A 6,584-nucleotide genomic window follows, 5' to 3' on the forward strand; every position below is an offset into this window, starting at 1 on the left:
CCAGGGGGCAGACGCTCAATGCAGGAGCTGCCCCCTGGTGGTCAGTATGCTCCCACAGGGGGAGCTCTACTCAGCCACAAGCCAGGCTGAGGGCTGCCAGGACAGCAGTGGTGGTGGGAGCCTCCTCCCCCTTCTCAGCAGTGCTAAGGATGTCCGACTGCAGCTAGGCCTGCTCCCCGCTGGCAAGTGGACATCCCCCAAGGGCTCCAAGGCTGCCACAGGGATGTCTGACTGCCAGCGTAGGCCCAATCCCCCAGGGAGCGGGCCTAAGCCAGCAGGTGGTCATCCCCCGAGGGGTCCCAGACTGCGAGAGGGCACAGGCCGAGCTGAGGGGCCCTCCCGAGTGCACAAATTTTTGTGCACCTGGCCTCTAGTAAATTAATAATAAAAGATAAAAAATACTTTGTCTTTAATACAGAATATACACTACTGCACTCCCTTTGCAAGTAGCATGTAGGAAAAACTATTTAGAAACTGCAGTAACCATGTGGTCTGATGCTTTATGGCACCACCGGCCCCACTACAACCACACTCGACACTCACCTACAGAAAAGGGCAGTGTTCAGTATAGCCTTCCTGTCACTCCAGGACCAGTGACCAGTTTACAGACTAGGAACCAATGTTTGGAACAAGGAGACATCCCACTCACACACGGACCCTCCCATCTGCTGGGAGCCTGCACCACCTATTAGTGAGACCAGACAGGCCACAGGCCTCACGTCGCCTGTAGCTCTTCCTCTGTTGTGTTTAACAAGGTCATTCTATATCCCGTTCTTCCATGAACAAATGAAACTGAGCTGCCACAGTAACTGCCGCTCCTTCTTTTTAAAAGCAATTACAAGCTTTCTATTCACTCAGATTGAGGTGAACAATTTGGTTTCCTCAAAATCGCTCAGCAAATTCCGGGTTAGGAAAGGGCTTCTCAGCCCCCAGCACACACTCTGCCTGATCCTCACGCATCTGACATCTCCTCCAGAATTCACTCTGAGGGATCCTTTCCTCCCCCGCACCCTCTCCCACCCCCCCACCGTGTCCCCACCCAAGTGCAAATGCTTCTGGAAGATCTTGGTAGTTTTAAAACAAAAACCAATTTTTTTAAAAATATTTTTCATCTATTCTACGGAAGATGAAGCTGCACCACTAACATAAATTTGACCTTAGTTTCAGTTCATCCCACTCTGAGTGTATAAAGGCACAAAGCAATTTTACTTAAAAGCTTTTGCATAAAATTCCTGGGACAGCTGCAAAAGAGCAGATGGGATGGGGTGCAGAAGACCCCTCAAAAACTCTCATCCCTGACACTGTTGTGTTTAACAAAGTGCAGCCCCGGGAACAGCAGCATTTCATAGGAGTGACGGAGGGATTCACTGTCTTTCGACGGATCCAAACTGAGAAAGGCCCATTGTCCGCCTGCACAGCCTCCAACGCACAGACCTGGGCTGTGTGCAAACAGCTGTCCGCTCAGAGCACTCTGCAGAGCAGAGAGCACTGCTCACAGTCAAAAATTGAAATGCAATTAGACAGCAAATACGAAAAGAGAAGCAGGAGAAAGTAGGAGAACAGGATGTGGTATTATTCTGGTAAAACTAAAATTATGTGACGTGAATAAAACTATTTGAAGACTTGATAACTGTGTAAAAATAAATATTTAAGTCAAAGACCTACTCTTCTAGTAAAACAGTTACAAAAATAGAATATCATACTAAATGAATACACAATATACCAATGTGAACTGGTTAGAACTATTTTACATTGAACTATTTTACCATTGAAAAAATCATTTCTCTCCCCTCCACATTCTTCTCTCCAATAAAGTTGTTCTTGAAGAGGGACATTTGATAAAACACCGAAAGCTTTGAGAGACTTGTCCGGTGACAGTGTTCTTTGGGCTGTCGTCATGGACTCAGTTTCTCTCATAAGGTTCTGAATCTGAAGGCTGTTTTCTTTACTCTGGATGCTGTGAGCCGGCTCAGCATCTGGTCACACCAACTCCATATCAACAAGGATCTGACCCTGGGCTCCCAGCCACCCGGAGGCTGCCCCTCCTGGCAAACATGCCCTTTGCACAGAGCTGAACTGGTGCCGCTTCTGGGCACAGATGACACAGGTCAGGGCGGGGCCTGAGCTGCAGAGCCCAGACCCCGGCTCCTTCCTGGAGATTCCGCACAGCTGGGAGCCGGAACGCTGATGACAGGACCTGCCTCTCCAAAACGGTCCCCGTACAAGAAAAGGACTTCAGCAGTATTTCAGCTCCCACTTATCGTTTCATGGTATTTGCGCTTGTTTGCCACCCAGGGGGAATGGCGTAAGTGGAGTAACAGAGGAGCCCTCCAGTGACTGGAAACGTGCTGAGTCATCAAAGCAGCCACCAGTGCCGGGTGCACAGTGCGTGATGCTGAGAAGTGTGCATGCAGGTGCGAGCCCCAGGGATAGAGAACACCATCTTGGGGTTCCAGAACTTTGATTCAGAGGACTGAAAGCAGTTGATACCATGGCATGCTTGGTTTTCACACCTTTGCCTTTTTAAATTAATGTAGACATTATTAAAAGGTATCACAGTGCCTCTTAGCAAACCAGTCAAAAAAGATGCCCTGAAAATATTTCCTCTGGAGGCCAGGGTGGGTCCACCTGAAACAAGGAAGCATCTGTAGGGGGTTACGGTGTGTCACTCGGCTAATTCTTGATTTCTAAGTTCCACGGCCCCAACTTCTCCGCAACATCTCCAACCTTCGGGAGTTCCATAAGCTTCTTCAGTGGAGCTCTTTATTCCTGGAAAAAACAACCGTGTGGTCACTTGGGTGCACTGGACCAGACCTGGCAGTGATCATGGCCCTGGGGCCTCCAATCACCCAAGACATATTTCAAGGAGCCCCACTGTTGGGAAGGCTCCCCCCTGAGGAATAAGGAAAGCTGTCAATCAACTCCAGTCCAGGCTGAGGCTGCAGGGCCACACATTATACGCCCCAGGCTCCCCGCAGACCTTGGTTCTGTGATATTTGCTGCATCATCTTGTACCATAGAAATGCATACCTGAGACCTATGTGATCCTATTGACCAATGTCACCCCAATACATTCAATTGAAAAATTCATACATTTCCTTTTTGCATTTTAAATTTTGAAATGAAGTTGGCAGCCTTAGTAAAGAGCCATCTGGTCTCTCTCTGTCAGATAAATATCCATCTTCTTGTAGCCTTTTCCTGGATTTTTGAAATCAGTTTCCCTCCAACTGTTCACAGGCAGTAAAGGAAATGTCTGAATGTTGGTAAAGCCAGTATGTACTGTCACAGAGTTGAAGGACAGAACAGAAAACAAGGCAGGCAGCCCAGATACATACCTGCAGGCAAACAAACCCCACCCTTTCCAAACAAATCTCCCTAAAAAGGCCCAGGGCTGACCTGAGACAGGAAGGGGTGCCTCAAAGGCTACTCAATGCTGTTCACGTAAAATGCTCAGCGAGGGACCCAGCTAGGGTCCCACCCCGTGGTGGGTCAGCAGAGAAAGGAGCAGGACGCAGGAGTGTGTGTGTTTGCTCCTCCAGGGTTTTTTACTGAAGAATGATGTGAAGAGAGCTGGGGAATACCTGAGATTTTGCCTTAAAATTAAACAATGTTTATCCCAAAGGACAAGTTACCATTCTCTTATAACAATATTAAAACCAGTAACATATATCCAAAGCCACACAGCAGAGAGACTGAAATTTCAGCAGCCCTGCCTTTGCAGCAACTTGAAGGACAGGAAGATGACTAAACACCCGCAGACAGAGAAGCAATTCTCATGAATTATACGCTGGGAAATGGAACACAAAATCACCCACGTGTAGCTGCCTGTTGCTCACGATCCCCATGGGGTCACTGCACGTTCTGAGTCATTCCCCAGCTCTGAACTCTCCATTTTGACAAGTAAACATTTTTACTCCATGGGGGTAATAACCTTATGAATTTGTTCTTTAATCTGGATAGTATATTTTAATTTTAATTGCTAATAATACCTCTACCTACCAATGGGACAAAAACCGCCATGTAAAATATATTTGTTTTTATTTTCAGTTAGAAAGCAAACCAACTGATTTTCTGAATTTTTCGTGAAATCCTGTAATAAATTTGTATGAATTCCAACACAAATGTGCTGATAAACTAGAGAAAAATTTCAGCTTGCATTCATCTCAAACAAGTAACCCCATGAGGACAGGTTGGCTGCCAGAGGACCCTCAGCCGAGAAAGGGGTGGAGGCTGCTCTGTGCTCAGCTCTCTCCACTGGACCTTCTTCACGGGAGTCTACAGGGGTCCAACCAGGGGGCTGTGATCAGAAGCAGATGTTGCCTCAGTCCCAAGGAGCTGGACAGCCAGACACTCATTTCCTCCTCCCAACCCTCCAACTAGCCAGGCGTGGGTCTCCTGGGGTAAAGTTCCCAGGACTCCAGCCCTGTCCTGGGTCCAGGGGAGTAAACGTGTGAAGCAAATATATGCAGTGCTGGTGGCTGCTGAGGCAGAGAAAGTTGGGCTGGCTCGGTGACTCTCCCTTTCTCTGCTCAGACGGGAGGGGACACTGCCCGCCCCCCCAGCTCCCCCCAGGATGGAGAGAGAGGCAGAGGCCGACCCCATGAACCGCTGTTCTGCATAGCTTCACTCTCCGCAGTTTCTGTCTGTTCTCTCTGCCTTGACATCAACGGCTCCCATGTCAGGCTGACCACACTTCTTACACTTTCCTAGGCTCAACCCTAACCTCAGGGCCTTGGGAAGGTTCCTTCATGGGCTGCACCCCAATTCTGCTCAGGATGCTGCTTTGACATTGGAGCCCTGGGCCTGGATGGGTCTGGGTTTGGAGGGATCGGAGATGAGTCTTTTATGTTCCTGTTGTTGAGTTTTATTTGGGTTTGTCTGTGCATTGCTTGTTCTCAGCACATTTACCCTCCAGTGCACCTGCCATCTGTGCCTAAAGCACAGGAGGGACCTACTTATAAACGTACACGTTACATTTCCAATAGGTAGTGCTGCTTTCTTTTCCTTTTCTGGGTTCCAGTCAGGAAACCCGGATACACAGATACCTGACTATACAGATCACAACGTGCAGTCGGAGACCCTCCCTCTTCCTTCCTTTTATGGACAATGGATGCCCTAAGTGCAGGGTGGTGACTGACAGAAGACATGCCTCCCAGGCCCCAGGTCAGGGCTCTGTGCACCTGACCATATCCCTCTGGGACCACCAGAGCCCCTAAAACTTGCACCCTCCACACCAAGATACCCACAGTGCCCGCATCTCATCTCATTGCCAAGAAGAGAATCTATGAAAAACACAAGTAAATCCTTTCTGTACTTAAATGTTGACTACCCATTTACATCCACTGGGGGCTTATGCTAGTGGCAATTAATCTTCAATAAATTATAAGAAGGAATTTAGGTCATGATCCCTCCAGGTCCAAAACAGACAATGACCTCCTCTCTCCTTGTTAACTTTCACACCTGAACTAGGACTATGGCCCCTCAGGGGCCTTACCAGCTGTCGCTTCCATTCTCACACACAGGTGAGCTGTGACACACAAGTCTGTGGCGCCTCCCTCAACAGCCTAAACACTGACACTGTGTCTTCAATTAGTTTATGTCGAGGGCAAACAAAATACTTCCATCACATGATTTTAAAAATTATACCAAGTTGTCATTGAAGGATAGAGAAGATACTGTAATCTTTAAATTCTTGGTTCTCATAAGAGAACCCTGAAAAAGTGCAGCCTCCTCTCCCTTCTCTGTCCCTGGAAATGCCCCCACAAGTGCCAGGAAGGGGGTACAGGTGACAGTGGGGGCCAGCACTCCTTAGCTCCTCAGCGGAGAACCGAGATCAATCCGCTGTCATAGGGCAAGAAGCAACCTCCGGTATGGCCCTCAGAGGCACAGGAGCTATAGAGTTGGGGCCACGCAGAGCTCAAAGGCACAGAGACAACCTAGTCCAGCGCCCAGTTCACCAACCAAAGCTCCTTGTACACTGAGCTGCCCCAGCGACAAAGCTCTCAAACAATGTGAAACATATCTGGACAAAGAGAGATCTGTCCACGAAATGAACGCCTAACTGCCACAAGGCCCGGTAGGGCCTCCTCCCAGCATCGCTGATCAAGGCCTCCAGGCTGTGAGAGGCCCGCCCTCCAGGGACAGTCAGCTCTGATATAACCCCAGGACGCCCCACGTCACGCAGGAACCAGGGCTCCGGGCTATTTCCATGGCAGACATCATAACAGCAGATGTACAGCTGCGCTCTGGCAGCGCTTTAGTCCGAGTGTTTTCTCTTCCCATAGAAATGAGCCAACCGGCTGGTGCTACGGACAGAATCAGGTTCCAGGCTGTCAGAGGAAAGGGCCTGGGACCGAGGGAACCTGGGTTGTCTCGCCCCAGACTCTGCGTCTCACTCTCCGGGTCCCTTCCCACTTCAGAGGCCTGCACACCCGCTCCATGCAGCTCTGCCACCCACACAGCCCTCGCAGACGCCCACGGACACCCCGTGGTGGCTCACCCGTGGGTCCCGGCCTCGCCGCGGTGGTCACGCGGGCCCTGCCATCGTGGCGCTGGCGTCTCCGTGGCCTTCCTGCCAGTGTCCA

At 49.7% G+C, this 6,584-nt stretch overlaps 1 long non-coding RNA gene across 1 annotated transcript; it reads right to left on the reverse strand.

Annotated features, from left to right (window-relative positions):
• Window positions 1-822: 822 nt before the first annotated feature.
• Window positions 823-6,584, reverse strand: LOC107182584. Its single transcript, XR_001513298.1, has 2 exons — window positions 6,500-6,584; window positions 823-2,769 (listed from the first exon to the last, which is right to left on the reverse strand). It is a non-coding gene; the product is annotated as an uncharacterized LOC107182584 (long non-coding RNA).

This window comes from Myotis davidii, unplaced genomic scaffold (genome assembly GCF_000327345.1).
Source record: "Myotis davidii unplaced genomic scaffold, ASM32734v1 scaffold1395, whole genome shotgun sequence".
NCBI lineage: Eukaryota > Metazoa > Chordata > Mammalia > Chiroptera > Vespertilionidae > Myotis > Myotis davidii.